The 15,384-nt window shown below is 34.4% G+C and overlaps 1 protein-coding gene across 1 annotated transcript in view; it reads right to left on the reverse strand.

Annotated features, from left to right (window-relative positions):
- Positions 1-12,153, reverse strand: part of Syn2 (Syntrophin-like 2) — a 277,516-nt gene extending 265,363 nt beyond the window's left edge. The window contains exon 1 of the mRNA XM_075310335.1: positions 10,801-12,153. The gene's annotated coding sequence lies outside the window, so the exon portion shown is untranslated. The remainder of the gene's footprint in view (positions 1-10,800) is intronic.
- Between the last annotated feature and the right edge of the window lie 3,231 nt (positions 12,154-15,384).

Raw genomic sequence — 15,384 nt, forward strand, 5'->3', positions numbered from 1 at the left:
AGTGAAACCACTTAGAGAAGCTTTGAAAACCTCAGAAATGTCACCATCATTACTGAGGTGGGATAATCCACCGCTGAAAAACTTTTTGGTGTTCGGTCGTAGCAGGAATCGAACCCACGACCTTGTGTATGCAAGGCGGGCATGCTAACCATTGCACCACGGTGGCTCCTTAATATTGCTTCAGATTTAAATGTTTCCCATATTTTTTTACTAACATTGTGTTCCACCCTAGTGCATTAGCCGACTTAAATTTTGAGTCTATAGATTTTGTAGAAGTCTATCAAATTCAGTGCAGATCGATTGATATTTGTATGCATTTGACGGATGTGATATGGTATCGAAAATTTAGATCTACAAAGTAGCGCAGGGTATAATATAGTCGGCCCCGCCCGACTTTAGGCATTCCTTACTTGTTTTTTTTGGAATATGTTCGTTTATAATACCAATTTCTTTGAAACTTCTCTAAATGGATCAAATGACTTCCTTGTGATTAGAGTTGTGGCTTCTTCTAAGGAGAACGTAAAACTTCTAATACCAACATTTCAATGGAGAAGAGAAATTTCCACTGCTCATGTTATCACATCAAGGCCTGCTGCTTATTAAGCTCGATTTGTTCGCACTTGTGCCATTTGCGTAACTAAGCTATAAACACCGAATGGCCATGACAATGGTGTTTCCCTTGATATTTTGCTGGTGTTTTGTTGGTATTTTACCAATACTTTGAAAAATGTTCCTAGTGGTCTATATACATTTCATGGTGGAGAGGTGGTGAAAAGCAGGTATTTATTTGAGGGGTGGTAATATCGTCTTTGCCAAACTTTTGCTATAGGCCTTCATTTTTGCCCTCCGTCAAACTAAGGATCACAAGTATTTCACTCTGTATATTTGAAATAAGGACAAGAGCCTTGTTTTAAATCATTCAGAAGTTTGTTTTGTACATAGGCTAAGAAGAAAAATATAATCGCTCTTTTTAGGGTAACCACAAAAACCGTCAAGGTCGAAAGAATATTTTTTAAACGTTTTTTTGTTTTTATTTTAGTTTATTATTCTTGATATGGTTTTTGATGTTTGGATGTTTATAGTTACAGTTGGTTTTTATGTATAATTAAAATAATATATTAACGGCCGTTTTCATATCGTTCCGTTAGGCTTTATCTGTCAATCAACTGAAAGTAAATTGCAAATATCTTCTCTCCGGTTGACATATAAATGAAAATTTTTCACCATACACCGAAACAAATATTGTCGTGAAGTCAAAGATTTCATGTCCTTAAAATACGAATGCGAATTTTGTTTAGCATAGAAGACGAATTTCTCTGATATAATGAGTTTTTCGTTATCCATTAACTCTTGAAACATGTTTGGGGTGAACATATTCCTTCTTTGCGTTTGACCTTCAAACGGCCGAAAAAGTCTGTGGCGAAAGTGGTTCTGCGGTATTTGGACCATTCCCGGCGAAGCGTCGCATTGACATGATCAACACTTTGTTATTTTTTATTGCCAATGTTTTGTGTAAAGTTGTTACTCACCAAAATGGAGGTGTGCGCGTGAAACGTGGGACGCGTGAATCACGAGAGTTGTGAATGGGAGTATATTTTATTCGTGAACGGGTTTGATCATGCTCAAAATAGATTCAATAGCGTCCATTATTTTAAGGTTCGTTCTTGATTCGTAGTTTAATTTTCTAATGGTTCTGTCGTGAGTTATGAAAATACTATTTACTCACAAGTAACAGGTTGGCTGATAAGTCCCCGGCGTCGCTAGTATTAAATGCATATGATTTTTATATAGTACCAACCTTCAAATGATTCGTGTCAAAATTTGACGTCTGTAAGTCAATTAGTTTGTGAGTTAGAGCGTCTTTTGTGAAGCAACTTTTGTTATTGTGAAAAAATGGAAAAAAAGGAATTTCGTGTTTTGATAAAATACTGTTTTCTGAAGGGGAAAAATACGGTAGAAGCAAAAACTTGGCTTGATAATGAGTTTCCGGACTCGGTCCCAGGGAAATCAACAATAATTGATTGGTATGCACAATTCAAGCGTGGTGAAACGAGCACGGAGGACGGTGAACGCAGTGGACGCCCGAAAGAGGTGGTTACCAACGTAAACATCAAAAAAATCCACAAAATAATTTTGAATGAACATCAAATGAAGTTGATCGAGATAGCAGAGGCCTTAAAGATATCAAAGGAACGTGTTGGTCATATCATTCATCAATATTTGGATATGCGGAAGCTCTGTGCAAAATGGGTACCGCGCGATCTCACATTTGACCAAAAACAACAACGTGTTGATGATTCTGAGCGGAGTTTGCAGCTGTTAACTCGTAATACATCCGAGTTTTTCCGTCGATATGTGACAATGGATGAAACATGACTGCATCACTACACTGATGAGTCCAATCGACAGTCGGCTGAGTGGACAGCGACCGGTGAACCGTCTCCGAAGCGTGGAAAACTCAAAAGTCCGCTGGCCTAACCTATCAACAGTGACTATTATATGGCGTTATTGGAGCGTATGAAGGTCGAAATCGCGGCAAAACGGCCCCATATGAAGAAGAAAAAAGTGTTGTTCCACCAAGACAACTCACAGTGCCACAAGTCATTGAGAACGATGGCAAAAATTCATGAATTGGGCTTCGAATTGCTTCCCCACCCACCGTATTCTCCAGATCTGGCCCCCAGCGACTTTTTCTTGTTCTCAGACCTCAAAAGGATGCTCGCAGGGAAAAAAATTGGCTGCAATGAAGAGGTGATCGCCGAAACTGATGCCTATTTTGAAGCAAAACCGAAGGAGTACTACCAAAATGGTATCAAAAAATTGGACAACGTTATAATCGTTGTATCGCTCTCGAAGGGAACTACGTTGAATAATAAAAACGATTTTTGACAAAAAAAAATGTGTTTTTCTTTATTAGACCGGCGACTTATCAGCCAACCTCTTAATTGCAGCCACGTAGTCATGAGATTTGGGCTGGATTAAGAATCACGGAAATTGTCGTGTCAGAGAATTTGCGCGCACATGAGCGAGAGGGTTTAAACGTTGTTCATGCGTGAGTATGATTTTTCATTTCGTTAACGTGAATTCCTATCTACATATCGGGGGTGAGTGAAATTGTTTCCTCGAAAGTGAAATTTAACTCACGCGTACACCCCTACTTCAAAATGCCACAGACGCAAAAGTTCAACGGATTTTGGTGGTTATTGTGCGGTAGAACGGAACCTCCTTTTTAAGCCTTTCTTGGTTGACGCTGTCCAAGGCTTAAGTATTGTCTTTAGGACATTTTCCGTTAATATATGACATTTATTTTGACCCCACTATCTATGAATACGAGCGGGAAGCGACCATATGTCGTTACTGTGACTCACATCATACCCATCGACGGCGCTTGAATTCTGGTGGCCAATCGAAGGAGTACACTTTCAGCTGACCTTCTTTGCAAATAAACCCGGCCATTTTGATTGTTCATAAGCTGCTCAATTTAGAATTGCTTCTTCCAAATTCTGTAACTGACCTCATTCGTGCAAGCGATGGAACTCCTACACCCAATTAAAAAACAATCCTTCCTCCAGAACGAAATTTTAGACAAAACAAGTATATACGGCCGTAAGTTCGGCCAGGCCGAAGCTTATGTACCCTCCATCATGGATTGCGTAGAAACTTCATCTAAACACTGCTATCCATAATCGAATTACTTAAGTTGCGGTAACGCTTGCCGATGGCAATGTATCTTAATACCTCCTAACACCATCTTCTAAATTGTATGTAAGTTCAGACGTGGTATATATTAAATCAAAAAAGATCGATCCAATACGTATATAATTCAGTTTTACAAAGTAGACAAAAAATTTTGACAAAAATTTTCTACAGAAATAAAATTTTAACAAAATTTTCTATAGAAATAAAATTTTGACAAAATTTTCTATAGAAATAAAATCGTAGATTATTTTTGGCTCGAGTGGCAACCATGACTATGAACCGAATAAAATTTGAACAAAATTCTCTATAGAAATAAAATTTTGACAAAATTTTCTATAGAAATAAAATTTTGACAATGATGAAAATTTTATTATGAACCGAATAAAATTTTAAAAAAATTTTCTCTAGAAATAAAATTTTAACAAAATTTTCTATAGAAATAAAATTTTGGTAGATTATTTTTAGCTCTAGTGGCAACCATGATTATGAACCGATATGGACCAATTTTTGTGTGATTGGACCAATTTTGGTATGGTTGTTAGCGACCATATACTAACACCACGTGCCTAATTTGAACCGGATCGGATGAATTTTGCTCCTCCAAGAGGCTCCGGAGTTCAAATCTGGAGAATGTTTTATATGGGGGCTATATATAATTATGGACCGATATGGACCAATTCTGGCACGGTTGTTAAAGATCATATACTAGCACTATGTTCCGAATTACAACCGGATTGGATGAAATTTGCTTCTCTTGGAGACTTCGCAAGCCAAATCTGGGGATCGGTTTATATGGGGGCTATATATAATTATGAACCGATGTGGACCAATTTTTGCATGGTTGTTAGAGACCATATACCAATATCATGCACCAAATTTCAGGCGGATCGGATGAAATTTGCTTCTCTTTGAGGCTCCGCAACCCAAATCTGGGGACCGGTTTATATGGGCGCCATATATAATTATGGACCGATGTGGACCAATTTTTGCACGGTTGTTAGAGACCACATACCAATACCATGTACCAAATTTCAGCCGGATCGGATGCAATTTGCTCCTCTTTGAGGCTTCGCAAGACAAATCTGGAGATCGGTTTATATGGGGTCTATATATAATTATGGACCGATGTGGACCAATTTTTGCATGATTGTTAGAGACCATATACCAACACCATGTACAAAATTTCAGCCGGATCGGATGAAATATGCTTCTCTTAGAGGCTCCACAAGCCAAATCTGGGGATCGGTTTATATGGGGGCTATATATAATTATGAACCGATGTGGACCAATTTTTGCATGATTGTTAGAGACCATATATCAACATCATGTACCAAATTTCAGCCGGATCGGATGAAATTTGCTTCTCTTTGAGGCTCCGCAAGCCAAATCTGGGAATCGGTTTATATGGGGGCTATATATAATTATGGAGCGATGTGGACCAATTTTTACGTGATTGTTAGAGACCGTATACCAACACCATGTACCAAATTTCAGCCGGATCGGATGAAATATGCTTCTCTTAGAGGCTCCACAAGCCAAATCTGGGGATCGGTTTATATGGGGGCTATATATAATTAAGGACCGATATGGACCAATTTTTGCATGGTTGTTAGAGACCATATACCAACATCATGTACCAAATTTCAGCCGGATCGGATGAAATTTTCTTCTCCTTGAGGCTCCGCAAGCCAAATCTGGGGATCGGTTTATATGGGGGCTATATATAATTATGGACCGATGTAAACCAATTTTTCCATGGTTGTTAGAGATCAAATACCAACACCATGTACCAAATTTCAGCCGGATCGGATGAAATTTGCTTCTCTTTTAGGCTCCGCAAGCCAAATCTGGGGATCGGTTTATATGGGGGCTATATATAATTATGGACCGATGTGGACCAATTTTTGCATGATTGTTAGAGACCATATACCAACACCATATACCAAATTTCAGCCGGATCCACAAGCCAAATCTAAGGGTCCCTTTATATGGGGGCTATACGTAAAAGTGGACCGATATGGCCCATTTTCAATACCGTCCGACCTACATCGATAACAACTACTTGTGCCAAGTTTCAAGTCGATAGCTTGTTTCGTTCGGAAGTTAGCGTGATTTCAACAGACGGACGGACGGACATGCTTAGATCGACTCAGAATTTCACCACGACCCAGAATATATATACTTTATGGGGTCTTAGAGCAATATTTCGATGTGTTACAAACGGAATGACAAAGTTAATATACCCCCATCCTATGATGGAGGGTATAAAAAAAAATTCACCCAATTAAAAAACAATCCTTCCTCCAGAACGAAATTTTAGACTAACAAAATTCCCCTTTCTTACAAAGTATTTTCTTTAAGAGCACATAAATCCGAATTTATGACAAGCTCTGCAACGATTATCTGTAATCTTTTTTATTTCGATTAAGAGAAAAATTTTTAGCTTCAAAGAAAACTTCATTTGTCTAAAATTTTGTTCCTCACAAAAGAAAACTATTCTTTCTGTGTAGGCTCTTTCCAGTCTAACTTCTTTTTGTATGTACATTTAGTCTGCTTATGAGAAAGTTCTCTACCACCGCAGCGTGGATTTCGATCAAATATGGCTTTAATTTTTCGGATCATTTTTGGCGTTGTTACCGTTACAATTTTCTTGTACACGTTTTGGATGAGTTGCAACACAAACAGTTTCGCGGTAAAGTACAATACGAGAAACAAACGATTTATTCATATTTTAATGTTGGAGGGCTCTAACGATAGCCACTTGTGGTTTTCCATCCAATTATAAAGCAATCACACTATCACGCTTGAACTCCATCACGAATAACTTTATTTCTGAATGCATTAGATCAAAATACTTTTGTAAACTTGTAAACAATAAAACAAACTGTCACTGTAATAAATATGACAGCTGTCAGACTAGCGGTTTAGAAATGATAGCCACCTGAAGTTTCTGTGTTCAGCCACACTGTATTCTATTCTACGCGAGAAGTCTAGCAGAATGATGAATGCCACTATTGGAGGGATTTTGAAGACCGCGAAACATCGATATCTGGTATCTATTGGTGTTCGGTCGAGACTGAGATTGAATCCATGACCCTTTTTATGAAAAGTGGGCTAAGAATTTCACCGAGATGGTTTCCCTTCCGAAAAAAGGAGCAAATCACAAAAACCAAAAAGGCGGATCCGATCTGGCTGATATTCGGATTTCAAATGGTGACGACTTATAGGACTTCCCTCTTATAACAAAAAATTGGCTACATAAAAAAAATATATGAATTAACATTTCAGGGAAAACAAATGAGAATTTAACTGAAATAGGGTATAAAAAATCCTGGCATCCACCCACATATCCTACCATTCCGATTCGTCTCTCATTAGAAATACATTCTAGTAATATACAAGAATCAGCATTTAATAAAATCAAAATTAGAATGCATTAAATATTCCTCAGGTCCTTCAAAAGCTCCTTGTCGCATGCATCACTCCCCCTCATCGGGTACAGATAGTCGAATGAATACAAAAGTTTTTTTCTTCTACATACAAAGTCTCACCTCAGTATAATGAAATATTTATTTAATTTTTTCTTATATTTTAAATAGGCTCCTATGCCCAGTGGTTTTCTCTTCTGCCATTGCTGTGTCCTCCTACTGTTAATTTTTCATACAATTTAGCTTGCCCCATATTCATTTGTCCTCTTTGATGTAGGCACAAATAAAAGCAGAAATAAAAAAACAAACTTTTTGAATACATTTTTAACGAAGCGTATACGGATACAGTTTAATATTAAACTTTTCAGTTTTGTAAACAATTTAATAGAAGGCTGTTGGGCATAATTTCAAAATGGTATGAATGGAAGTTCAGTTTTTTTATGGAAGCTAAAAGGCATTGTTGAAGATTATCTAAATTTAATGTAGGCCGGTTTCTATTATTAAATATTCGGTAATTTAATATTGGATCATAAATGTAGATACTCTGGAAGAGTACACCGCGAAAATGCACTCTTCAAATGACTAGTATATTAAACTTATATCTGAGACTTTAATCCGAAAAAAAATTAACAGCATGATCAATCGAAGTATTGTCCACCGCTAGCCTCTACTTATTCCGTAGCATCCACGTCCTCAAAAAAAAAAAAACGCTTCTGTAATATATGCCCCAAACACATTTTTCTTCAGGATTGGTCCAAACTAAATATTGTTTGTATTGTTCAAAAATATTATATTTCAACTTAGGCATACACTGGTAGACAAAAATTTTAATGAAATTTTCTTTGTGTATTTATATTTTTAAGACGCCAATTGTCCCAAATATAATATGTTGTAAAATATTAACATATGTTATATGCCCCAAACATGTTATGCTAGTTTATGAACATTATATGCTTGCACTTAAGAATATTGTGTTAAAAAATTTGAGTTCCAAACATATAATTACACCCAAACATATGAAAAACAGTCTTTTTCGTCCATGCAGTGCTGCCAGTATTGGGGTTTATTCTTCAAATTGGAGATATTTTATCGGGGATGGGGAGGATATGGTGGGAAATTGTGGATTGTTTAGAAATCGCTTCGACATAATAAATCAGTTTTACAAGAACTTCTTTTTATTTCTATATTATTAAAAAAGAAGTACAGCGAATCGTCAGAATTTTCGGCATGCAATGGGTTGCAAATGGACCATATGGACTACAAGCAAACATAGGACTTTATTTTGGGGGCCCAACAGCTAATTTATAATTTTAATCTGCTTGATTAAGACATTTTTCTACAATTGTGAAATCATTTCCTGAATACTTAGGTCTAAATATTGCCTACTCATCAGTATCCCTCACTGATTTGGACAATATATCCGATAAATATAGAAATGATGAAGATGGTTCACCTTCATATTGAACCGAACAAATGGTAATCAGAGAAAAAAGCATTCCCATTCGAGTGTTTCCAAATAAGTTTTACGGGTTTTGAAATATTATCGTGCCTTACCAAATGTTGCGTTTATCATGCAACATTCGGCTCAAACGCATCAATTGAGTTCGATACAAAACTCGTGATCGTTTCACTCGGTTGCTGCTCCTCATAGTACGCAACACTCAGCTTATTCCTTCAAATACACAGTATGGATATTACGCTTTGTCGTAAATGTTGAGACCTGACGGGGTAACCATATGAATTTTTTTCGCTTGGAATTGACGTAGTGGATTCACTTTTCATCACAAATAACTATGCAATGGAAAAAAAAAATCTTTGTTACCTTTGGAGCAGCTATTAGCAAGTTAAAAATCGCCTTTCAACGTTTCTCGGATTTAAATCGTTCGGTACCCCATTCCATTGCTTTTGAATTATTCCCAATTGTTTCAATCCATTAGAAATGGATTAGCGATTTGGAAAGTTCTTCCTGCGTTAGACACGAGTCCTCACGTTCTTTGTCTTTCATATCTTATCATCCCCAAAACACAGCCTACATTCAGCATCCTCGGTTCCTCCTAATCCCCCTATCGACACAGACGTGCTCCCAATTCTAGATGCCCGGTTCTCCAAATTTTTGTTTATCTAGCTCACCCCATAGTATTTTCGTCGTCCTTCCTACCATTGCATTGGTCCACATAGCATTAGGTGTCTTCCGAGCCCATTCATTCAACTGTCTCTATAGGCTTTGCGTTCTCTAAATTCACTTCTCCACGTGCCCTAGCTCTTATCGCCAGTTCATTTGCCTTTATTTTTCTCTTACTCCACCATTTCGCGGCACCCGTATGATGCGGATCCTGCCGTCTTCTGTGTATTCGTTGATCATCCTTTTGCATTCTAATACGGTTGGCCCCCGGCAATCTGTGAAAATGTTTACCAATTGACATATTCACTTATGACACGTACTTCTGTCTACAGCATTGTGCTGTGGTCAGGTAATCGGTATAGGATCTAGGTGTCTGGGTCCTCCACACATACGCCCGGTCTCGTTTTCTCACCCATCTTCGATCTATCGGCGTAGATGTTATTTCCCACAGGTAACTGTTCTGGGGTCACATTCTCACAGGACCATCCTACTGGGTTTAGAATGTCATATTCTGCAGCTATGACCACCCGACGCATACGATCATTGATTGTTGTGGCACCCGTCATTACACTCTAACTCTCCTATTATCCTTTTGTAATAGGCAGTCCCATTACCCTTTGATAATAAGAGAGTAGGATCAATTTCTGAGCCTAATCTGAGGTCTTAAGTCCAGTATTGCCTCCTTAAATCTAAAGTGGCCAATTTTTGAGATATAATCATATTTAATTTGATTCCACAATTTTAAATGTGTATTCTAAAATTTTGTTCACATTTCACTAAAGCCGAAAGAATTCTATTTTAGTTTACGAAATTATTACGTTTTACGAAAGTTCCTCTGACTTTAATAATTTTTTGCATACGTTGGTCAAATTAACTAACACAGAGGATATTATACACAAAGGAAGCATAAAGATTAACTAAATTCGTGTCTCCCACAAAATAGTTCAGAATTTCTTAAAATTTTTAAATTTTACCAATAATCCTACCATCTTGAATTTCGTATGGCATTAAAGTTATTTTTGCAATTTTGAACTCCAACTATTTCCTTCAAACTACGAAATTGTCCTTGTCGAAAATTATAATAATATTATATTATTTTTCTAAAATTAACTAAAAATTTCTTTCTTGGTGGGTTCACTGTTTTTTCAGTGTTCTTTTTCCGATACGCTTGAACCTCTGTATGTAATGTTGGTTTATAATTTCTTTTCTACTTTGCATACCGCGAGAGCCCTATTATTATATTCCATGATCTGCAGACAATATTTTTATTAATAAGTAGCGGGGGAAGATAATCTATTTCTTGAAAGGCATACCGCATATATTTTCTCAATGTCATGAAGCCACAACCAAGAAAACTCCACCACTGAATTTCCACTCCATCAAACAAGAGTGAGGCCTGATAAATTCTATGCGTTATATGTTGGTGTAGGTTAAGGGTTGCGTATAATGTACTTTCAATGGTAGTGGAGGAATGGCACATGGAAATGATGAAAACTCAAAACAATGCTAATTTAATGCTTACTGGTTTAATATGACGTGGTTAGTACTCACCTTTCAATGCCGCGCTAACAAGGTTGTATTGTAGACTCCAAAAAGCTGACTAATCCTTGTACAAAGCAAACCCAACAACTTACAACGAAAGAGTGTTTGTTTGTATTTGAATTTAGCTGTGGGGCACCTGTGGCGTGGAATGGGTTTTAATGAAAAATTTGTTTTTATTTTTTTTTTCTCTTGCTCTTTCTTTTTGCGAAACTTTGTCTTGGGAAATTCAATAAATCTCCCTACCTTTTGCCCAAATGCTATCAAAGATTTTATAATGCGTTTGAGTATATCAATGTTATTGTTGTTGTTCAAATTACTTTTGTTAAGTATTATTATATTACTCAATCTTACACATGCACGCACGTAATACGAAATTCCTTTACACGAGAGCACGCGATAACCCGCGTTTTTTATTCTGCGTCTATGCCGAAAGCCAGAAAAATCGAAATTAGCAAACAAAACAGGTATATACGCACACTAGTCTCTTTAATATTTGCCTTTGGCTCTCTGTTTTCTTTTCTCTATCACTGAGATTGCATCAAAAAGAAGTATTTTCTCTCTTGCACTTGCTCTTCAAAAGATTTGTGGTTTATTTATGCATAGGAGTTTACTTTTGATTTATTCATTCAAATGAAATCAGCTGTCATTAAGTGGCGAGGGAGCATCATACAACAAAGCTAGCACACACTCACTCACCATTCCAAAGGAATACAATACTCAAATTCTTCTTCTTCTTCTTTCTAGCGCTCTCTCGTAACGACTATTGTTCACTGCTAACGGTAATGTCATTTAAAGAGGAATGAGAGTGCGTTGTGTATTTGTATGGCAAAGTGGTAGGGGGAGTGGTGAGATTGAAATATGCACACAGTATAAATACCACCACAATGTTATGCTCCCAATTTCCCTTGTGAGACACAATTGCTATAGTAATTTGTATATTAACTGCAAGAAAAAACTCTGCTTCCCTTAACTTTCATATGCAACTATATTGTTTTGTTTTAATAACACAATTTTTATGATTTTTTCCAATGCTACAAATATTTTGTTACATATTTTACCGCACCGCACCCTTTGGTGACCACAATTTTAGGCAATGACCAAAAGTGATATAACTTCCCCAAACTTCACAAGGGACTCGGTCGCAACAACATTCACTTGCACTTTAATAGATTCACTTGTAGTAACTTTCACAAAATTTTCACTTTACTATTTTAGAATTCTTCAATTTTTTATATTTTCTTTTGCTACATTGCTATTAAGAATTTTTGCTTTTGAAAAATTCACTTATATCTTCTTTTGTTTGTAGATACCCTTCGCCCGTTCGTTCTTTATAGACGCGTTGTGTTCTTCCGTTTCCGACATGTATTCCTCTTGCAGTCCACGAATGAACTGATTTTTATGCAGGATTTTGTTGTGTATGTTTGACAGTTCTTGTTGTTGTTCATGTTTTTGGGGGTAGCTGTCATTTGTTGTTTTTATTGCAGTGGCGAAACGTTCTCGTCTTTATTGCTCCATACGCACACACATCTAGCAATACGCTCAAACAGGATGGGCCCACTGACATTAGTAATAGATAACTTCAAATAAAAAGATACATTTTATTAGAGTTTGCTCTACAATCTATAGATGGCGCTCATATGCGACATTTATCTAGAATACACAGAGGTGAATTATTTAATTCACCCTAATGAAACACAACATTAACGGCTAGTTCAATGTGGAAACACAACTTTGCGACTAACGATAGTCGACATTTTGTCCTAGACGATTGTAAAGTAAACAACTTTCTATTAGGGAAAGATGGATGGATTTTGTAAATAGTACACAAAAAAACACTTTCTGATTCAATCACGAATTTAATTAATTCAATTAATTTTTTAATTGAAATGTCTTCAATCACAGAAATGATAGTATCAATTAAAAAAAATAATTGGTTCAATTAAAAAATTAATTGATACAAATAATTTTTGTGCTTGATTTTTTTTTTCAATTAAAAAATTTGTTGAATCAATTACATTTTTTACATTGAATATTTTTTAAAACTCAATTAAGACTTTAATTGGAAAAATGTTTGTGAAATTTATTTCTGTGTAGTTAAAAATCCGAAAATGTTAAACAATTTTCATTGATTTAATTAATCTGAAAATTTTGGAATACACCTTAATTCAAATTTCGGACGACATAGTTCATTTTACTCATAACATTATTTTCAAATCTCACCATCGGCAATTTTTTTATCAAATGTTGTTACAAAAGATTGTTTTTTGGGTTGTAAATCTTTTCTAGTAATTTGAAAAAAACGTCTCAAGCGCACTTCCATGGAAGTGAAAAAGTCAACAGGCACATGTTTAAATCCTTGCTGGGGTGAAATTTTTAATTTTATTTTTAGTGTTCTTTTTTTACTTTTTTTTGGTTTTCTATTCTTTCTTGCGACATTTAACTGTCCAAATTTTAAATATTGACTTTGAACCGCCAAATAGCGTATTTTCTAAGACTGGTCCAAAAGAACTTCATCGGAAGTGGAAAAAAAGAAATGTTTCTGGAACAACTTGCATTTTTTTGCTGGGGAATTGAACAAAAAAAGGTGTAAAAGTATTTGTTTATGTTAATGAAATGTTTCATTTTGCTTTTATATGTTTTAGTGGAAATATTATCTGATAAAAGGATTTAAAAAAGGTTCACCATGTTCTACTGACAGAAGATTTTGTGCTGAACAACTTTCGTCTGTCAGCCAGTGTTTTTATCCTTGAAGAAGTTATGTATGTATGTATGTATATATATATATATATATATATATATATATATATATATATATATATATATATATATATATATATATATATATATATATATATATATATATATATATATATATATATATATATATATATATATATATATATATATATATATATATATATATATATATATATATATATATATATATATATATATATATATATATATATATATATATATATATATATATATATATATATATATATATATATATATATATATATATATATATATATATATATATATATATATATATATATATATATATATATATATATATATATATATATATATATATATATATATATATATATATATATATATATATATATATATATATATATATATATATATATATATATATATATATATATATATATATATATATATATATATATATATATATATATATATATATATATATATATATATATATATATATATATATATATATATATATATATATATATATATATATATATATATATATATATATATATATATATATATATATATATATATATATATATATATACAGTTCTTGATAGTTTGTTGGTACGTTTTTTCAAGTTGGCTAATCGCCAAAAAATCATACGTTGCCGTTATGTTACGGCTACGGTACATTTATAGATGCATAACCAGGCATTATTCTCGGAGTAAACGCATTTATGATTTTCTGCTCAACGCCTTGTACAGATATTTGGTATTCTCCGCTTTAACTATTTTACATTCAACGTAAATTAAATAAGCAGTGTTGCCAACTCCCCAAGGCCAAAAAGCACCAAAAAATATAATATTAATTCTAACATACCACCTTCCATCACAAAATCGAAAATTAAATGCTCTACTAAAAAAAAAAAAAAACCTTCCGAAGATGTATTATAGAACTTTTGTGAATTGAATTTCAAGAAGTTAAGGTGGGTATTAAGATCGAGTTTAGCCGCTAAGATTGTCATTTTTTCACAATTACTTTTCTTTAATAATAAATCATTTTAAGGAATACAAACTTTGTGAAAATTGGCTATTCCCCATCAAGTTATAATAAACTTTGCAGCAAATATGCATAATTTTATGCCCATTTTTAGTGATATAGTTTTCACTTTAGCGGCAAAACTCAAACTTAGTACTCACCATTATGAACCGCTATTCAAGTATACACCTTGATCAGTTTTAATGCTTTCGTCCAATTCATTTTGATCAGTGATGTTTTTCAACTTTCAAAATATTACTATATGGAAGGACTCTATTGCTTATTTCAGTTGTGCGTGCTTTTGTGGATTTAATTCAAACGTTTTTAATGACATCTTTACCAAATTCAAAAATTCGACACTTATCGCTCGACTTTCCTACAGAATACCCTAAATAACAATATTAATTAAAAAAAAATAATCAATACCAACTTCATAACAATCAAATTCTATATTTGGCAATAATTTTGATTAGACTTTCAAAAGCCGAAGATCTTGAAAGTCTAATCAAAATGTTTGTATCAATTAAACTTAATACTGTTCAAAATAAAAAAAAGCACCAAAAGCACTAAATGAAAATGCCAGAAAGCACCAAGTTGGTGCTTTTTTTTGAAAAGGCACCAAAAAGACAATTTGGTGCTTTTTAGAAATCAAAAAGCACTAAATTTGGTGCTAAAAGCACCAAATTGGCAACACTGTAAATAAGAGTTCATTTTGTCATTTCATCCTGCCAGCAATCAAAAATAATGCTGTCTTTTAACGAGTATTCATTGAATCAGTCAATATCAAAATGCAACCCTGCTTATCGGGGAAATGGCAGCACTCT

Source organism: Haematobia irritans, chromosome 5, assembly GCF_050003625.1.
Source record: "Haematobia irritans isolate KBUSLIRL chromosome 5, ASM5000362v1, whole genome shotgun sequence".
Taxonomy (NCBI): Eukaryota; Metazoa; Arthropoda; class Insecta; order Diptera; family Muscidae; genus Haematobia; species Haematobia irritans.